The sequence below is a fragment of the Anabrus simplex genome, chromosome 2, assembly GCF_040414725.1.
Source record: "Anabrus simplex isolate iqAnaSimp1 chromosome 2, ASM4041472v1, whole genome shotgun sequence".
NCBI classification, from domain to species: Eukaryota; Metazoa; Arthropoda; class Insecta; order Orthoptera; family Tettigoniidae; genus Anabrus; species Anabrus simplex.
Genome location: NC_090266.1, coordinates 969,718,752 through 969,740,511, shown reverse-complemented (window position 1 = coordinate 969,740,511; position 21,760 = coordinate 969,718,752). Strand labels below are relative to the sequence as shown.

The window sequence follows — 21,760 nt, the reverse complement described above, 5'->3', positions numbered from 1 at the left end:
ACTTGAATTAGAGAGAAGAAGAAACCATTCATCATCATCATCATCATCATCATCACTGTAATCCAGCTCAGGTCATGAATTCCTGTTTATCAGAGTTTCTGTCAAGGAATTTAATTTATTTTATTGCTTGCTACAGGATTTTCATCCCAATTACAGCAGCATTCTTTGTGATACAATGTGAAATTACAAATAATTCTTACTTAATATTACCCAGCCTAACTTAATTAAATCTAATCTAAACTAATAGAATTAATCTAATCCTATCTCCTGTTATTATGGGCTTGGGCTTACAAACCTTTGCTCCAATATAGATTAATACAATGTGCATACAGTGTTTTATAATAATTGTTATTTGCTAATGTAAGTCATGAATTCTTTAAGAATACTTTCATGTTTATACAGAAATCAGAAATCCAAGATGCACTGTTATACGGTGGATACTGCATAGTCTGTTAAGTGGTGAATTTTGATGAGAAGGTTTTCTAGCTTTTTTATTTGAAAATGTTGATTGAAATCCTGAATTTGGGCACAGCACATGGAAATTCAAGAGGGAAAAGAATGCAAGATTATCAATTTGCAAATTTATTTTGTTATAAATGAACTTTACAGGATTTTTCTGCCTTTAATCCTCCCAACTGTCCATTTCTAATTTTAACAAAAGCTTGTACAAAACCATTTGTGAATATTGAGATGTTCTTTTAAAATGTAAATAATTCAAGTATTTCTTTTACACCCCTTCAAGTTGATATGTACGAATTTTGCACCTAGAGCTCCACACCATGCTCACAAATTCCAGTTATGGCCTGACGAATGTGTTATACAACTTAATACACATTTTTTGTTTTTAAATGGCTTTACATTTCTTAACACAAATCCTAAAATTCTATACGCTTCAGCGACCACCTTCTGTACCCAAGGAGTGAAGGTCAGCTCCCGGTCTAATAATAGTCCGAAGTCTTTCCATTCTTATGACCAGGCGAGTTGGTCATGCGGTTAGTGGCACGCAGCTGTGAGCTTGCATCCGAGAGATAGTGGGTTCAAACCCCACTGTCAGTAGCCCTGAAGATGGTTTTCCATGGGTTCCCATTTTCACACAAGGCAAATGTTGGGACTGTACCTTAATTAAGGCCACGGCCGCTTCCTTCCCACGCCTAGACCTTTCCCATCCCATTGTCACCATAAGACCTATCTGTGTCAGTGTGACGTAAAACAAATTGTATATATAACATTCTGTTATGGCTTTCAGATCATCGCATTCTAACTTGTAGGTGTAGAGGGTGGGTGCTCTACTTTGGGTGAATGACGTGGACACACATTTTAGAATTTTTAGATATAATTTATTACCTATCGCCAAGTCCATTATATTATTCAGTCTAACTGAAGATGTTCATAGCCGTTAATAGTTGAGATGGCTTTGAATACTTTGAAGTCATCAGCATATAGTAGGCAATCAGAATAATTTACTCGATCAAGTAGATCAGTGATAAATGCAAGGAATTTTAACGGGCCCAAATTAGACCCTTGAATTACTACTTATTTTACCACGTATTGTTTAGAATTTGGTTTGGTCATGTAATGAGCTCGGAGCCAACAAAGACAGGTTATATTAACTTGGGAGAGAGACAAGGCAGGAAAAATTGATGGTGGGAAGACAAGGAACTCACTGGATGGACATCGGAAAGATGGACATTGCAGATTGGGGAAGGACATTGAAGGACGTCATTAACAGCAGGCTGTATCTCAATAAGACAGAATGGAAGAAGCTCGCAACAGTATCCGGGAAACTGGAACTGCAAAATGATGATGATGATGATGATGATGATGATGATGATGATGATGATGATTCTCTTCTTCTCCTACTGCTTTTTCCAACACCTGTGGGGTTGCAGGTGCGAACTGCATCGCAAATGTGGATTTGGCCTTGTTCACGGTCGGATGCCCTTCCTGATGCCAACCCTATATGGAGGGATGTAATCACTATTGTATGTTTCTGTGGAGGTTGGTAGTGTGGTATGTTGTCTGAATATGAAGAGGAGAGTGTTGGGATGGACACATACACCCAGTGCCCGAGCCAGAAGAATTAATCAGAAGCGATTAAAATCCCCGACTCACCCAGGAATTGAAACCAGGACCCTCTGAACCGAAGGCCAGTACGCTGACCATTGGGCCAACGAGTCGGACGACGATGATGATTCTTCCGTACAACACATATTGTTTCCTTCCACTCAGGTAGGAAAAGAAGAAACATAACAATGAATGACAGAAGCCTAACTCATTTAATTTATTTAAAAGTACTGGTGTATCACGATTAATTTTGTTGCAAGCTTTCTCAAAATCCATTAATATAATATCGCCACGGTCTAGAATTATGGTTACCAACTGCGTGAAATTAACCAAATTTGTAACTGTAGATTGTTTTGAAAGGAATTCATGCTGTTTTCTGATATTAAAGGTCTTATGTGATTTGATATTACAACATAGAGTACAAATTCAAATACCGGCCTGTAATTATTAATTAGCGTGGAGTTTTCTATTTAAATATTGGGCACACATTTGACACTTTCCATAAGGATGGAAATTTTGACATTTTAAAAATTAAATTGTAAATGAAGAGAAAGGGGTACTTAAGATGATTCATGCAACCTTTAATTACATAAGGTGGAATTTGATCTGGCCCCACAGATGACTTTGGTTAAATTTTCTCCATCACCATTTCAACCTCTTTTATGGTTATAGTGCTGATGTGTTAACAGTTTATATTAACACATGGATAGCTTGGACAAACATATCATGCTCTATCTGGAGCATTTACTGAATAGAAGAAATTTTTTCTGTTATTCACAATTACAATCAATCACTACCGACCTGCATTTAGGGCAGTCGCCCAGGTGGCAGATTCCTGATCTGTTGTTTTCCTAGACTTTTCTTAAATGATCGCAAAGAAATGGGAAAATTATTGAACATCTCCCTTGGTAAATTATTCCAATCCCTAACTCCCCTTCCTATAAACAAATATTTGCCCCAATTTGTCCTCTTGAATTCTAGCTTTATCTTCATATTGTGATCTTTCCTACTTTTAAAGACACCACTCAAACTTATTCGTGTACTGATGTCCTCCCACGTCATTTCCCCACTGACAGCTTGGAACACACCACTTATTGGTTGGAATAATAACAGTAAATTAATTTGACCACCTAATCAATACAATAAGTCTTGTCTTTGTTGATTTACACTGACATGTTAACTAAAATGGTACATGTTTCGCCTTGTATTAGGCATCATCAGCCATTGCCTTAACCTTGAAATAAAATCAGGCACCTGATTTACATATAAATAAAATAAAACTAATTTTTAAAAAACCTTGGAGAGACTTGAACAAAAATTAACATATGGTAAAAGACTTGTACAATGTTGGTTTTAAAGATATTGCAATGAATGAGGAGTTTACAATTGATGAAAGTATTTGCAATATTGACATTAGAAGGCTACTATTATAATTAAAATGAACAAAGCAACAGTCTGTTATAAACAAGTGGTAAGATTGCTATAAAATTATGTTGACTGACCAGCGGTTACAACTGAATCGGTCATTTGGAAAAGGTCACATGTCCACAAAAGTAAATTTTACAGGAGGGACAAAAAAGTGAATAAATGGTGAATGAGTGAAAGTACCAAAGCCACATTTTGGCAATGCATATAACAGGTAAAGGGCCTTTTATTCCCATAATACAGATTTTAGATTCCATCCCTAAAGGACAAAAATTCAAATTTTGTGTCCTGGAGATGTGCCCTTTTCCAAGGGAATGGTATGTTCTTAGAAATTAAACACACATTTTTCATCCCTGCCTCTTTAATTTTGTTTTAAATTACATTTTATCATTACAATGTCTCATCATCATAAACCTGTAGCACTTAGAAATTGGAGAATTACAAAAATATCCAAAACAATGCACATAAATCGTTTTGATAAACAAAACCAGTAATGATATTGTTCATTACATCTTATAAGGTATTATATTTTTCACTACATTTTATATTAGCTCTTCCAGAAATAACCTTATAACAATTATAATGAATAGATTATTGTCACTGACTGTTCGTACATTAACAATAAAAACAAGAACTTCAAATAGGCCTAGCTTCTCTCTTAGGGGATCAGAATTCTTCTTCTTGCAGTGCTTCTAGCTCAGTAGTTGGCCATTTATTTACAATGTCATGGTAGAAACTAATATATTCATCACCGATATACTGCAGTGCTCTGTCTCTTGGCGACTCATTAGCAACCAGTAACAAGCATAAATGTCAAGTTTTCTTAGAACTTACACCATGTAAACTGATGAAAGCTTGTTTGCATACTGGTACTCGCCGACTGTTCAGGTAAATATAATATGTGAAACTGTGTGTTTTAAGTTTTAAAACAGAAGCCTCTGGATTCTTCTGTTCTTTTGTAATCTCCTTAAACTCAATAAGACTTTGTAAAAATGTGTCCTGTGCATTCTTAGTGTCAAAGTTATTAACCTAACTCAAAATAGTAACTTTTTCTTCTTCCGTCAATCCGTTAAAACACCCTCTGGGACATCTAAAACGCAAAGGAAAATATTTTGTATAACCTAAATATAATGTGTGTAGCTCCAATAATAATAATAATAATAATAATAATAATAATAATAATAATAATAATAATAATAATAATAATAATAATTTTTTTTTTTGCGAGGGAGTGTGGAAAATCTTTCATAAGACGCTTGTGAGGGTCCGCACTCAACAAGTGTGTGGAGATTCTTGCCTACTAAAAACCACACTCCCTTTTCCCATGACGTTTATCTCCGCCCCGAAAACCGTTCTCGCATTACTTCAGGACGGATGTCGTGCTTAATGCATCTTGTGCTTCATCTTCCTTCTTCTGCTTTACTGTCTGTCATAATCGTCCAGGTCCTTCTTCTTCTGACGCAGAATATTTTCTATGTAGACTGCCACCTGGTCCCAAGATTCTTGACTTTGTAGCATTACTCACACAATCCCTCCTGGCGTCAATTCTCCCTGCATAACTTCTAAGCATCTTCTTTGTGGCAGCCAATGAACACACACAAAGAAAGTATGTAATACGTCATCAGTATCACTGCAGTATATGCACACCGGACTAGTTGCTAGCCCTAGCCTATGAAAATAATAATAATAATAATAATAATAATAATAATAATAATAATAATAATAATAATAATAATAATATTATTATGAACATACCTGCAGCTTGATCCAGTTTCCCTAGTGTCAATAGATTTACCAACGTGGTTAATTTGGGACAATCCTTTAATCTTAGCCATTTTAATTAGAAAAGGCTGATAATTTGTGCAGTTAACTAATCCTTTCTTTCTTCTCTTGCATACTGTACCACTATCAGAATCTATAATGTCACTACAATCACTTGAGCTTGCCATGTTTACAACTGCAACATACAAGCAACGCCTCGGAATCAGCTGGAAGGCGGCGGATGTTCCTACTGGCGGGAACTAACACAGCGCTGCCAGCACTCGCTGCGATCCATTGGAACAGGACATGCAGTGGGATATGTTAGCTTCTCGAATGGAATGACAAAATTGTCAGATCCCGTGCTCCATACGTATAAGTCTTAGACGTGTCTTTTTCACGTGGATCAATGTGTCTACATTTCAACTACAGGAATATGAGAAAACATGAATTTGGATAAAAAGTGGGCATGTGCCCTTTTCCAAATGACTGATTCAATTAGACAATGACGAAAATGGCGATCAAAATCGTATTTATTCAAACAATAATGTTGAATAAAATAATGTCGAAGGATGGTCAAGTGACCTGTAATTTTTATCACATGTAACATGCCACTTAATTGAGCAGCTCGTCTCCTTTCACCCAAGTCTTCCCAGCCCAAACTTTGCAACATTTTTGTAACGCTACTCTTTTGTCGGAAATTACCAGAACAAATCGAGCCGCTTTTCTCTGGATTTTTTCCAGTTTTTGAATCGAGTAATCCTGGTGAGGGTCCCATGCACTGGAACTATACTCTAGTTGGGGTCTTACCAGAAACTTATATGTTCTCTCCTTTACATTCTTACTACAACCCCTAAATACCCTCATAACCATGTGCAGAGATCTGTACCCTTTATTAACAATCATATTTATGTGATTACCCCAATGAAGGTCTTTTCTTATATTAACACCTAGGTACTTACCATGATCCCCAAAAGGAACTTTCACCCCATCAATGCAGTATTTATAACTGAGAGGACTTTTCCTATTTGTGAAACTCACAACCTGACTTTTAACCCCGTTTATCATCATACCATTGCCCACCGTCCATCTCACAACACTATCGAGGTCACCCTGCAGCCGCCCACAATCTTGTAACTTATTTATTACTCTGTACAGAATAACATCATCTGCAAACAGTCTTATCTCTGATTCCACTTCTTTACACATATCATTGATATATATAAGAAAACATAAAGGTCCAATAATACTGCCTTGAGGAATTCCCCTCTTAATAATTACAGGGTCAGATAAAGCTTTGCCTACTCTAATTCTGAGTTCTGTTTTCTAGAAACTTAGCCACCCATTCAGTCACTCTTTTTTCTAGTCCAATAGCACACATTTTTGCCAGTAGTCTTCCATGATCTACCCTATCAAATGCCATAGATAGGTCAATTGCAATACAGTCCATTTGGCCTCCTGAATCCAGGATATCTGCTATATCTTGCTGAAATCCTACAAGCTGAGCTTCAGTGGAATAACCTTTCCTAAACCCAAACTGCCTTCTGTCAAACCAGTTATCAATTTTGCAAACATGTCTAATATAATCAGAAAGAATGCTTTCCCAAAGCCTCACGAATTTCACAATTAATCCTCTTTGGTTTTGATCTGACAACTTCAGAAGATTATGAGAAGTGTCAACCATTTCTTCAGTCACCTGAATGTCTACAACCTACTAGGGGCACAGCTGACATCAGCATAGTTGGTGATGGGCAGCATGAACGTAGACCTTGCTGGCGACGGGCGCAAGCAGTGCTTAAGCTTTATATTAGTATGCCAACAAATCATGATTTCTTCCTTAAACTTGGTCATGCAGAGAAATTTTATTCTAGTGCAATGAACTATATGCACATGCAGTAACTTACATAGAAAGTTGTGAGCGGTGCATAGTATAAAAGAGCGGTCGCAAACAGGAGTGTCATCTCAGTCTTCAGCTATGCTATTGGTGGGCTGCTTCTAATGAAGACGCAGTAAACTTCATAATTCAATATGCCAAAGTGGAGAACTCTATTCAACTATTCAAATTACTATGAATAACTTACAGCACTAGCATTCACAAATTAATAGATTTAATATACATGTATTTAATAAGTGAGGTAATGTCATTTATCAGGTATGAAAGGTATGCGGCATTAAAGATTATATCCGTATTTTCCATTCTCATGGCAATCTTTCATTAATAACACGTTTAGTTGCATTTCTCTAGGCCAAGACACAAGTAAGGGATTTGTGAGTTTTGTGATACCTATGGTTGCTATTATACTCCCCAGAAATGCTCCCGTAAGATTTTCACCTTACAAGAGGATGTTGATAATACTGTAACTGTATCAGAAAAACCTGGAAGAATGCATTTTTAAGTACTCGTACAGTAACACACATTTATTCATTCTAGAGTATTAACATCTATATATTATGTAGCTTCAGCTACAGGCTGGTTGTTGGCACAGTTGGTTAGGTGCTTTATCTCCTGTGCTTAAGGTTACAGAACTAATCTCAGCACTCGGTTGACATTCAAGGGTGCTTAAATCTGATACCCTTATGTAAGTAAACTTAGTTAAAGAATATCCTCAGAGAGGAATTTTGACACTCTGACATTTCTTACAACTGTTCATAGTTAGATATTTTTAATTAATTATTACATGCATCAGCTGCAAACTTATCACAATGAAATGTGACATTCAGTAATCCATACACCAGTATATAAAAGGCTAAGATGAATGACTCGGTAATCATTGCCGAGACTGAACCACTGTCATGTGAGCAAGAGATAAGAATGGACATTTGGAAATAAGATCCATAAAGGGGTAAAACAGGATCAGTTTTGTTTTCTAATGAATGCCCATAGTTCAGAAGTACAGTAGCTAAAGATGGAGATGTGATATTTGGCAATGTAAATTCCTTATTGAAATACCAAATGTTGAAGCATTTTTCAAAATTCAACCAACTTAGGAAGGGAAATGGAGTTAAAAGATCTTAATGTTTCAATTGTTCAGTAGATGGTACTGATTACAAAATTTAACTCTCCAATTCATTCATTCATTCATTTCACATGCACAACAATGGATATTGCTAAGATAATTTGATGGGTCCTGCATTTCATTCGTTTATTCATAGAAACACCAGTGTGTAATATTTGCAAGCAATGTGAGGTGGCTCATGTGTTTTGAGAACAGTACCTGATCGATGGGACAAAGATTAGATAGAAACCCTCAGCTGAGAGTTATGATATAGATAGTCATGGTGATAGTTGTTTTAAGGAGTTAAACTTTGAGGGTATTGCAGCAGCTTGCAACTGAGAAATTTCATACTTTGGAATTATAATTGGGGTATATACCTGATGCACTGTTAAGCTGAAAGTTAAAAGTATATTTTGGAGCATCTTGTGAATTTTGTAGACACCTTAGCATTAATCATACTGTTAACTTATATACCATCATTCACAAATTCTTAGTCTCCCCCATATAATCTGTCATCAATCTTATTTCCTGTGTTAATGTTCTAAAGATAATTTTGTTAATTAATTGTGGCCAATTTTTTGTTTCAGCATTTGATTGTGATGATTTTTCACCAATCGCCAAGACAAGTGTGTCTTCTCCAGCTAACAGTATTCTCCTGCTCTCCCTGGCGACTCACATGACATCGTACTTGAGCTGGCTCTCGACTAATGTGAACTGTTACAGTGAGACAGGCTTGTGAAATATGTAAAGTGTCTGCTAATTTAGAGATAGTTGAGAAAATATCACATAACATAGCAGTGTATTTTCTTCGTTTTCCGCATCTCTACTTTGTGAATTTTTATAATATATCAATGAGCAGAGTGACCAGGAAACATGAAACTGTACGGTCTGTGGTAATATAACCAAGCTAATCAATCTTGTACCAAAGAAAACTCAAGAGAACAATATGATTCTTTCTATACCTCTGTGCTGAGAAGTTGGTATTTCACCAAATACAAAAACAGGTTCAATAAACTCAGTGAGTACCTCTTAATATCTTCATAGGTTTTAATGGTCAAGAATTAGATAAACTTAGCTTAGATCATAAGTTACTCTAGCTGTTTTGTTCAATAATGTCTGCTGCAAGAAGTATAGGTTGAGTGAATATAGCAGTGGTAGTTATTTATATTGAATGAATCTTCTCCATGCAGTGCTTGGGAATCCATTCCTGCACTGTTTTAGTTTTTCAACCATTCTTGAACATACTGGTACTCCGAATACTAGTTTTTACCTTTTTTATTTATATATTTGTAAATATGAATCATTCCATGCCATTTATGGCATATTCTATTACAATGTCTATTTTATACTTTGTTTTAATTAAAATGGCATTTTATGTACAGTCTTGTTTGATGAATTTAACTGGAATCTGTAATTTTGATGTTTTATGATTTTTATTTCCAATATATATTTCAATGATTGACTTAATTTAATTTATGAATGTGAAGGTTAAATTCTAAGTTTCATCCTTTGTCATACATTTTGTGGGAAGAGAGTATTAAACTTCATTAAATGAGATATATTTTGCAGTTATGAAGTTTCCTTTCACTCTGATTTAATTTTATGAGAAGTATTGTATAGGTCAAGGGTGTGATTGCATGTGACTCCACGTTCTTTCTTTGCATTCACATGTGATTCCTTCCCACAAACTGTACCAAGAAGTGCTGAAAGCTGAATTAAAGAGTTTCATGTTCTAACAACTTTATTCCTTTCTAGCTTCATCTGATGTCATATCTCTTCATTTGTATACCCATTTCATGAAAATTTCCCAGTAGCATTGTTTCTAGACATTTTGTATCTTAGTGAAAAGGTTTATGTTCCAGTAAGCAAAGAGCTCTTATAGCCTATTAGCATAAACATTTCACTGAACCATCTATGATATTAGCTGCTTACACTTACTCATGGTCAATGTGTAAAGAAAGGCACCGTATCGTACTTACAAGTGTATAGGCCGCACTTTTATTACAAAAATTGGTAGGTGAAAATGGGGTATGGCTGTTATTCAGAATTTTAAAATTAAATACAGTAAACACCTTTCAGTTTAGAACACTTTACTAGTATAAAACATAAGTAAATGCATACCTTTAAACCTATTGTATCCAAACGTGATTAAAATAGTTTAAGATAGCTATTCATAGTCGTACAATAACACACAGACCAACAATCCCCTTGACTGTTAATTTGTCTTATCTGATCCACCAAGTCTTAAAAATCACAAATATTTATTCAAATAATCCACCTATTCAATACATGCCGTAAATGGAACAGCAACCAGAATTTTCATGCACAGTTTTCAGTGAGGTATTCAGAATAATTGTACTCCACAACAGTGATTTTAGAACGAAGATTTTTTTGTGGTAAATCTTGAAACATTCGGTTATATGTAGAGGCTGTTCACACTACTCATTCTCTAAAAAAATTGAGGTCTCAGTACATTTGTCTTTGCTGACTATAATTGGATATGAGTCTTACGAACCTGGGACATCAGAATGCAGAGGGTAAAGTAGGCCTTAATTTCATCCTCATTAGTGTCAAACAACTTTTCACTGTCTTTTTCCATGTGGGTGCGGTAATTGTTCCATAGCGTAAATATTTGTTTCCCGCGCAATGTGGAAGTGACGGGACTATAACTTCCAAGAATACAGACAACTCTGATACAGAATTATCTAAATATTTGTCTCTCACTTCTCTTGATACCCCTGGAGAGCCTGCAAAGTGATGAGTAATTGGTTTGTTATCTCTATCACTAACCCACACCCAGTCATTGTTTTGGTTCCGCACGCAGGACTTTAGGTACGATTTCACTGTCACTGTATCAGATGAAATATCACTTTCACTTCAAATCTCTACTTCAATGTTATCATAATTGCCATCACTGTCCTCCGAATCTAAAACACTTTCAATTAACTCAGCAATAACATTGCTGTCACTTGCTTATACTACACCTGGAGCCATGGCTAGGAGAATGACCCACACGCGATGAAATGTTTGTGCTTTCAGAGGCTACAATTAAACAATAAATAACGGTGCAAGTTCTGAGAAGGAGAGCAGTAAACATGCCACATTCCTGTTCTATTCATAGAATTTTGCAAAAGGGAAACCCCTACAGGGGTATGTGAATGTCTCGTCATTTGAGTTTAACGCCTGGCCAATGCTCGTATGAACGTCACGTCAAATGACATAAATGGGTTAAAGGCTGGTTGATGGAGACTTCTAGGGGTTGCAACATTCCTGTCATTCCACCAGGAATCACAACCATGTCAGATCACTGTTTTCTCACCATCATTTTTCACTTTCTCTGTCAAGTGACCACGGAAGCTGGAAATCACCAGCATGTATGGCTGATGTAGCAGAGTACCAGAACAACAAAACCGCACTGTTTTTAACCAGTCCATGTATAAATCTTTATTCATACACCCCTTTTCGTGCACACTCACTTGCATCCCTGGGGGCAGCTTTTATTGTGGCATTGTTTTTCGCTTAAGAATCGCGAAAGGCAGTAGTTTTTCCCCATCAGCAGTGATGCACAACATTACAATGTTATTTTTCTGTCCCTCAGCTTAAATCTGAACGATTTTTTGCCTGCTTTTTGTTGACCGTAGTTTCCCCAGGCATTTCAGATAATTGAGGAATTTTGTCATCGTTTCCTATTGCTCCCATGCAATATTCATGCATATTCCTTAAATTCAAGACATGTTGTTGAAATATGAGCAGTTTCTCCCGGTAAAGAGTAGCCGCTGAGCCATTGACTTTCTTCTGCGTATCGCCAATTTATGTCGTGCCATAAAAAGCCTTGCCCGCCCATAACTTGCTTTAAATTGACTTTCAGGAAATTCCATTCTTTCAGCAATTAATCGTTCTTCAAACTGTAGCATTTCAACTGGAATAGAAAGTCCATCTACTTGTGTTTTGCATACATAACTCCACAAGATCATTTTCCAGTTCTGGATATTGCACTTTTCTCCTGAGAAATACCTGCCGATTCTGTGTCTTTTTAAAAGTGCATCTTTAATTGAAATCCAACGCCACACATTCTTTTAATCAACATCGAACTTCCTTCCCGCTTCTCTATTACTGTTTTCTTCAGCGTAACACACCACTTGTAGTTCAAATTTCAAAGTGTAACTTGCTCTGACACAACTCATGGTCTTCAGTTTACAGTGGACAACTGCCATGCAGACAATAAATGCTACTAGGTAATGTACTTTCACCACCATCAGTCCCTCAGCTAAGGCTGTACCTGATACTGTTAAGCTAGCATTGAACTATAATGAATGTACAACATTGCTGCATTTCACAGAAAGAAGCTACGTGCATTGAGCCTATGACGGAATTCAGAAAAAGAAAATTTAAAAAAAGGATTCCCCACAAATATTGTCTCAAAATTCAGGTGCAGCTTAAACAAGCAAGCGACCTATACACGCGAGCGGCCTATACATGCGTAAATACAGTATCTGGGAGAAAGTCTGGCTCCTTACCTATATGGTCAGCATACTGACCTTCAGTTCAGAGATCCCTGGGTGTGATACTCAGCTAGGATGGGAATTTTATCAGTGTTTCTTTAGATCCTCCAGCTTGGGGACTGGGGGTTTGTATTTGTGGTAATACACATATTCATTTGCAACAATACATCACACTAAAATGTATCTCAAACACCTTCAATAATGACTACATCCCTCCACATAACATTGGAATCAGGAAAGGCATCCGGCCGTAAAACTGATCTTAATCCACATTAATGCCAACCCGTGTAGTTAGAAAAAGGCCAAGAATAAGAATAAGAAGAAGATGAAGATGATGATCTGGGGAGAAAAAGGGGATCGAGCCAGAAGACCTCAGTAAGTAACAACAAATACATCCTTAAGGAGGGCACAACATTTGAACTGTCATTCCATCAGAGGAACAATGATAAAATAAAAAACTCTTCCTTTTAAAACAAGAGTGTTGCTTGAACAAATTGTGAGCTCAGTCTTCGCTTTGTGATTTCATCATCTTGTTTTTTTACTGTTTTATTTGTGATAACACAGTTTATGCTGAACTTGTGACTACTGAAAGGAATGGAGGAAATTGACGATCAAGAAAAGGAAGTCAGTCAATCAAATGATCATTGACCTGATTTAGGGCTATCGTCCAGATGGCAGATTCCCTAACCATTGCGTACCTAGATTTTTCTTAAATGATTTCAAAGAACTTTGAAATTTATCGAACATTTCCATTGATAAATTATTCCAATCCACAATTATTCTTCCTATAAATGAATATTTTCCCAAATTGGTTAACAATTGAATTGGCCCAAGTAGTTAAGGGTATGAAGTTAGAGTTGGATGACAGCTTCACTCAAGGATCCACTACTGCTCATAGAAATTCATTGTAATTTCTTCTTCCCGTAAGTTATCAATTTTTCACCGCTTATCTGCTGGCTAATGGTGAGCATTTCCAGAACAAACTGTAGTATGTTAAGTTTATGAATAGTTCCTTTCTATTTGATTGATACTGAGCTCGATAGCTGCAGTCGCGTGTGCGGCCAGTATCCAGTAATTGGGAGATAATGGGTTCGAGCCGCACTGTCGGCAGCCCTGAAGATGGTTTTCCGTGGTTTCCCATTTTCACACCAGGCAAATGCCGAGGCCGTACCTTAATTAAGGCCACGGCCGCTTCCTTCCAATTCATAGGTCTTTCCTATCCCATTGTCGCCGTAAGACATATCTGTGTCGGTGCAAAGTAAAGCAAATAGAGAAGAAAAAAAATTGAATAATTCATTTGCTATAGTTTGTGGCTTTTTGTTCAGGTGTATGGTATGTGGGCAGATGGCATGTAGAATGGATAGACATTTTCAAGATTCCACTCTTTTCAAAGCAAAAATTCCTATCTGCTTGAGTTTTGATTATATATCTTCTTCTTCTTTCTTCTTTTTCTACCGCTTTTCCCACACCTGTGGGGTCGCGGGTGCGAACTGTGTCGCACATGTGGATTTGGCCCTGTTTTACGGCCGGATGCCCTTCCAGACGCCAACCCTATATGAAGGGATGTAATCACTATTGCGTGTTTCTGTGGTGGTTATTAGTGTAGTGTGTTGTGTGAATATGAAGAGGAAAGTGTTGGGACAAACACACACACCCAGTCCCCGGGCTAGAAGAATTAATCAGAGACGATTAAAATCCCCGACCCGGCCGGGAATCGAACCCGGGACCCTCTGAACCGAAGGCCAGTACGCTGACCGTTCAGCCAACGAGTCGGACAGTTTTGATTATATATATATATATATATATATATTATGTTTCTATAATTAAAAAACATAAAGATAGTTTTTGTATAGGTTTTCTACTATTAAATATGGAAAATACTTTAAGTCCAGGTCATTAGTTCCTTTCACTCGCTTACCTTAGTTGTCATTAGGTAAGATTTAGCAATACTGCCTTGAAAAGCTGATAAAATGACATTGGTGCGAGATATCAAGTTATATTTTTCAAATTGTTTATCAGTATGACCACCCCTCCAATGCTCATATACTTGGTTCAGTTGAGAAAGAGAGTTACACTAAACTTATCTTCCTAAAAATTTAATTTTTCATCACAAGATATGGAATATTGTCGTTGCCGGGACAAAACCTCCTATGTGATAATATTTTTAGAGACATACTGATCCGCAGCACATGCATTATGAAGGGCAAGAATGCCTTGACCATATTCACATAATATTGCACCTTAGATGACAGAACCTTACAGGCCAAAGTTCTAAGCTAAAATATTTCACATAGGAGGTTTTGTCCCAGCATCGACGATATGTAAAAATACAATTGCATGATTCACTTCAAATATAGAAAAACTCTTCAGATCTAACTAATCACATTTAAATTTAAAAAGTCAAGAGAAATTCTCTATATTAAAAATATACAAACTTGCAAAAATTGACAAGAATTTACTTACTAATCTCATGGTGGTTTGCCTTGTAAAGTGAGACCATTGCATTAAAATGAAAGAGCAAAAATATTTCCTGTTACTTTTTCCTTTTGAAGAAAGTGTGCTTTGTGGAAAATATGCCAAAAAACGTGCCAAAGAAAATTTTAAAAAGCCTAGAATCAAACAATATGCAGTACAAATAAACTTTTTGGAAACTGTGCTTAATGTACAAAAATAACATAGTGGGACCTTTCCCACCGTCCCCCATGACTCATGGGACCATGTGACAACAAACCAACCCTTTCGGGTCACGAACACATGGTACCATGCTCCACGGGAGTCGATAGTCAAGGGACCTATTCGGCCTGTGCCGATTTCCCCTCATTGGGATTGTATCATTAATCCACTCACATGAGGAGTTATCGGCCATACAGCACAGCCAGGTCAAAGCCACTCTCCCGTTCCTGAGGTCTGAACACGGACTCCTCAGGGTCGAAGACCGTTCGCGGCATGTAGAGGCTATTAAACTTAAACTAACTTAAAGGCCTACAATGAACGGAAGAGGTTTTTGGATGCTTGTTTTTTTTTGGCAAAGAATAAGCACAAATAAGTTTTCCAAATTTACTAAGGCGCTCCTTGAAATCTATACAAACACTATGACATCCTTGGTAAACTAATATAAATTGACAAGTTGAATACAAATACTTAGCAACGGTAAAATCCGTGCTACCATCCATCAGCTAAACTTCATCCACATTCCATTAGAATATTTATGTGGATGACCACAGTTCCTAAGAATATCTCAAATGAAAGAAGACTTCCATCCGAACCAACAATCTGATGGATACCTGATTTGACATACACAGAAAAATATACATCCCCGAGGGATGACCATTCTCGTAGACATACTACGTTCCTACCACCGGTTTTGTCTGTCTATCACCCGTTGGATATCAAAACTGTTGAGTGTTACACAAAACAAAATATAACACAAATTACCTTTTTACAATTACAATTACGAACCATTTTCCTCCAAATATCAGTATTCCCTGGGACCGAATCCCATATCATGAAGTTAAAACTTTACTTACACTAACCCTACTACCCCGGAGTGGTCATTTAACTTACATCTACCACCACCAAATATCTATACGTGAATAAAAGTACACTGGAGAAATAATCAAAACTTTACTTAAATCATGGGAAAGAAATAAGGTTACGCGTTTCCACCAATTGGAAGACAAATGAAATAAAAATCAAACGAACACAGGCTCGACAACGAATTCGTCACTTCCAACAACTACCAGTGAAATTTCACGAAGTCTAAATTCACGCAGAACAGTACTTATCACAAAACAAGATTACACCCTGAAAAAGGAACACGTATTATACAACAACACAGAATATAAATGGCTGTATTTCATCTCGTAGGACCCGCTACACGTGCGAGTAGTCGTCGTGTCTATGTGCAGTCCAGGTTCGAACTGGAGACTATGTTCGTCTCCAACAAAGATCCTGCAATCAAACCCTAATTTACCCTAATCATGTGAACACTGTCTTACAACGGGAACATCTACATTGCTTCGTGGTTCGTGGCTTACGGCATATGTGGCAATTACAGAACTCTGCTGTCATTATTTCTTAAAAGCAAAGCAGCCCGTTAGCACGACCAGCTTCTTCGCTCATGCCGGGGCCTCCCCTTGCAAGTCGCTCCCTTTCTCCTGGCTCGTAAATCACTGCGGTTATTCTCTCCACTGTCTGGGAGCTAAAGGCACCAACCAACCTGCTTCATGCTAGGATTATTGTGTCTATAAAATTTAATTCATTAGAGACTGGCGCAATCTATTCATTGCTCAAGCCAGCCCACATACTCTCAATACACGAGAATCATTTCTCAAATTCAATCGTTACCGCACATCAAATTCTCTCATATCTCTGGAGGTCTGGAGTTCGACTCGTATCTTCTCTTCTTCCTAATGTTCGCCATACGTCAGCCACTGACCACAGCAATATTCCCATTTCTTCGCCTCTGAGGCGAGATTGTGTACCTGTCAGATACTACCCTATTGTTCGAGATCTACCGGTATAAAATCACCGATCAAATTACTTTAAGAAAATAATACTAGTAATAATAATAATAATAATAATAATAATAATAATAATAATAATAATAATCCTCTAACCTGTTGCTTGGAATGTATCGGTATAAAACACTGATCAAGTTACATAAGAAAATAATAATAATAATAATCTTCTTCTTTTCCTGCCGCTTATTCCCACACCTGTGGGGTCGCGGGTGCGAACTGCGTCGCACATGTGGATTTGGCCCTGTTTTTACGGCCGGATGCCCTTCCTGACGCCAACCATCTATGGAGGGATGTAAGCACTATTGCGTGTTTCTGTGGTGGTTGGTAGTGTAGTGTGTTGTCTGAATATGATGAGGAGAGTGTTGGGACGGACATATACACCCAGTCCCCGAGCCAGAACAATTAATCATAAGCGATTAAAATCCCCGACCCGGCCGGGAATCGAACCTGGGACCCTCTGAACCGAAGGCCAGTACGCTGACCATTCAGCCAACGAGTCGGACAATAATAATAATAATAATAATAATAATAATAATAATAATATTCAGACATGATCAACTCAACTAGTAAAATTTCTACTTTATTAGCCTAACTAATGTGTAGGGGGGGGGGCATATTTGAACCTTCGCACACATCTTCTCGACGATCTTCAATTACAGCCAAACTTATACACTAGCATGCAAAGCAAACTACTGCCTTTACATTTATGAATTTAGTGCTGTCACTATTCCACCTTAATTTCTGTATAGGCACATGTTAATGATCCTGTCACCTACTATTCCCTGCTCATCTTTTGCAGTCACGCAGATGAAATTTACGGCATTAACCTGTTCAATTTTCTAGTTATTTCCCCCCTCAAATCTTCTCAGCACTCATAACAAAAATATATAGTATAGCATGCACATGCATCCTCTAAAAGGGGTCCCAAACTCTATACATCCTTCCTGGTTTACTTCCTTCCCATATCTACTTACAAAAATCAAACTAAACAAGGGTCATCCGACCACTCCAGGTAATTAACCTATCAATTACATCATCATTAACCCTATCTTTACAGTAACTCTATTTACAAGGGGAAATACTAACATTGGAAGAAAATAGCTCAATACTCAACAGTTTTTGATGTTTTTCTGGCCCCCGCCCGAAGTTTTCAGGGGCCTGCCATTGGTGCTCACTCCATGTCGCTGGCTCGTGCAGTCCTGGGTTCTAGGAGTTTGATGACTTTGCTGGAGTAATCCATCTTCCTGGCAAACAAATCACTGCAATTATATTTACACAATCTTGCACACTTGTTGATCACTCGACACCATCCAACTTCCCCTCTATCGTTCTAGACCGATGCAAGTTACGTGATGCTAATTATTATGGATATCTCAGCTAGTCTATTTCGTTTAAATTAGGCGAGTTGAAAATTCATGATCTCCTCCTTCCCAAGTCTATTGCCTCCTACTTCCGTGACTTATATCAACCGTCCTTCTCCTAATTTCTTGTCTAGATCATTCAGATCCTGTACTTATCATTCTCCATTACTTAGTGTGATAATCTGATCCTGAAATACTGCTCTCAATGTTACATGGATTTAAACTGATAGTATTTCTTCACACGATCTGATTTTCTTTTGAAACAAAGTTTACCAAATCCCAAAGTTAGACTCCTCGAAAGATGAGCTCCCTTACTGCTACAGACATCAACCTCGCGATGAGCGTTCTCCATCTAGAGTTTGATCCCCACGGCATACTCAACCTTTCACAGTCACTACCTACGACATAATGACAAATATTCAGAGTTTACTTCGCGATCGGATGTCGCACAAATACCTTTGTCATATAGTTACATTTCCTACTATCACTGCACACTGGAAAACACTTTTAGAACTTCACTCCCATTTCTTTGTGTCAGTTATTCAGACAAAGATGAGGTAGACCTTGCTCGCGGACCGACCGTAGTTCCACCTTCTGAAGCTCGTTCCCGACTGAAACCTCCCCCGAGAATCTGCAACAACTTATAGCAAAGCCGGGAATAGGGGTGGCAAGCGTGCCATGTCCCCACTCTGATTTTTATCTCTCCTGGATAAACCAGCCTGTTGACATCAGCAATACGCTAGATTGTGTGACTATGTTACGCACAAGTGCGCTATGCCATGTGGAGTTGATTATGTTCGGCGGATCTGCCGTAATTAATTTATAACATCGGAGGGGAAATGGTGAATCCCCAAAGACATCTGGTTTCAGCCATCGCGTCCGTACGCTAACCCAGTTATATAAGTTGTTTACCAACGCCTTTCACTTGGAGAGTATTTTCTATCAGAACTCCTGACTTTATAATTCAACCAAAATTCTGCACACTGCTCTGACGGATGCAGTTTTGTTAATCAAGCCTTATTTACGCCGAAAACACATTAAATTTGGCCCGATCGCTCTGGCATCGCTATACGCTGGCATTTGTTTTTCAATATGGAGTCGCTAAATAGTGTTCTTCTGCTGCTTCTTCTATGACGTGTGCCTAGTTCAGGGATTCTTTAAGCCACCCAGTGGGTGTGTGAGGCGCCGCTCTGGCGGGCGTCCTATTGCACAATCTGATGCTTCTCCCAACATCCACACAAAGAAAGCTTGCTGCCTGCTTCCTTACCAAGCATATCATTTGAAATAAATATTACTTGTGCCGATACGGTCACATCAGGAATGTGTCAAATTACAAGACCACTTCCTTAATAATATGGATATATTGAATATTTTCTGAAATGCATTCTCACTAGCATATAAAGGGCCTTAAGTTAAGAATTAGATGGAACTGGATGAAATGGGTGTTGAGCAGTCCATTTTTACAGTAAAGCTACATTTAAGCTACACTCAGCAAAGTACCATACACAAGACAAGTACGGTAGTACCTTCAGATAAATCACTATGAGGGATACCCTATTATACAGAGTTGAAGTTGTTGATAAGAAAGCAGCAATTTATACTAGTGACATCCTTACCACATGACAATGTATTGGAAACATGTTACTGATTAAGGGTGCCTTACCACAGAGCGTGCAGATTGGATTGTGGTGTGAGAGGAATTTTACCTGTAGAAGTGTTATTACTTGTGTCCTCTGAATATTTTACACAAGTCTCAAAATAACTTTTACATTCTGTTGCTGAGGGCAGTTAGCAATTTACAGTTCATAGAGGCACCAGCTTCTGCACACAATCTCAGACATGGAAGTTCTTTAACAGTTCTTTTGCTTTTAAATCCCTTCTGTAGGAACCAGTTAAGGTTTAAGTTTCTCAGAATGCATAGTGTGTTTAACCTCTGAGGACGGTACGACTTATGCATGTAGGGACACAGCAATCATATCTCAGGGGTGGTTCGCCATACATGCATACAGATTCTACCAGCTGTGTAAGAAGCTACCATCAGCTGTCCATGCAAACTATTAATACAGTTCAAAGCACAGGGGTGTGGCCTTGGAGTAAACTTTCTTTCAATGCTATAGGTCACTGGGCAACACTTAACAGAACTTACATTATCAAGTTTGCCTTGCTGCCTTATAGTCAGCTGACAGTGGCCGACACAGCAGGCATATTGCAAGGTTTGTAGTTGTTTGGGACAAGTTTGGTGAAGATATTAGCTGAAAGTAGTGATGAGAATGAGTCGCGTGATGATGATTGTGTTTGTGTTAATGAGGATGGTTATGCACAGCTTGAATGCAGTTATCAAGTGAACAATGACGACTGTAGTAAGAGTCACTGGCGTAGCCAGGGGGGGGCATGGGGGCCACCCCTCCCCTAAGTGTTTTCTGAATCTAGAGCGAGGATCAGACGTTGTTTTACGTACGGTACGAACAACTTAAAACCTTACACTGAAATGTTAAATTAACATAGCGAGGCTCAATAGGGCCATACATAATTCTCCATATTTGTACTGCTTGAATGAAAGGAAAACACTTAGGATTGTGATGGGCGGGGATATTTCCCTGTAGAGGCCTCAGTATTGGGAATGTAACCGTTTGTTGACAAATGCCAAGACATGAGGAAAGGGGCAATTACAAGGGATTACTCAGTAGGTGGCCGGAACGTGACCACTGAGATAACAGGGGCCACAGCCAGAAACAGTTGCAAGCTTACAACATCGTGTCAGCTTTTGCACATCAGTTCCCGGAAACAACAATGTCCTAGGGGTCCTTGGGTTGTACCCTAGTTGAGAGATGAAGACTGTGACAGGATTGTGAGCTGCATGTTAGTACCTCATTTTATGCCATATAAGATATAAGTAACTTTTTTTGAAGAGGGACTATTTTGTCACTGAAAAGCCAAAACTATGTGCATCCTCTGTAAGTTATGAAAAAGTTTTTAAAAATTCTAACAGTAGCCAGGCAATAACGGATGCGTGCTGAAGTTTGATAGGTAGGCCTATATATTTTGTCAAATGCCCAGGGACTGATTGGAACTTCAAATGACACCATCAAAAGTGTGGGTAACTATTTTGTAATTGGCAGGTGTGACAACTC

The 21,760-nt window shown here is 38.0% G+C and overlaps 1 protein-coding gene across 2 annotated transcripts in view; it reads left to right on the top strand.

The window, feature by feature from the left end:
- Positions 1–9,703, top strand: part of cv-2 (crossveinless 2) — a 466,245-nt gene extending 456,542 nt beyond the window's left edge. The window contains exon 11 of one of the 2 annotated variants that reach the window (XM_067139598.2): positions 8,831–9,703. The gene's annotated coding sequence lies outside the window, so the exon portion shown is untranslated. The remainder of the gene's footprint in view (positions 1–8,830) is intronic. The other variant, XM_067139597.2, reaches the window with a different exon arrangement.
- Positions 9,704–21,760: the final 12,057 nt, after the last annotated feature.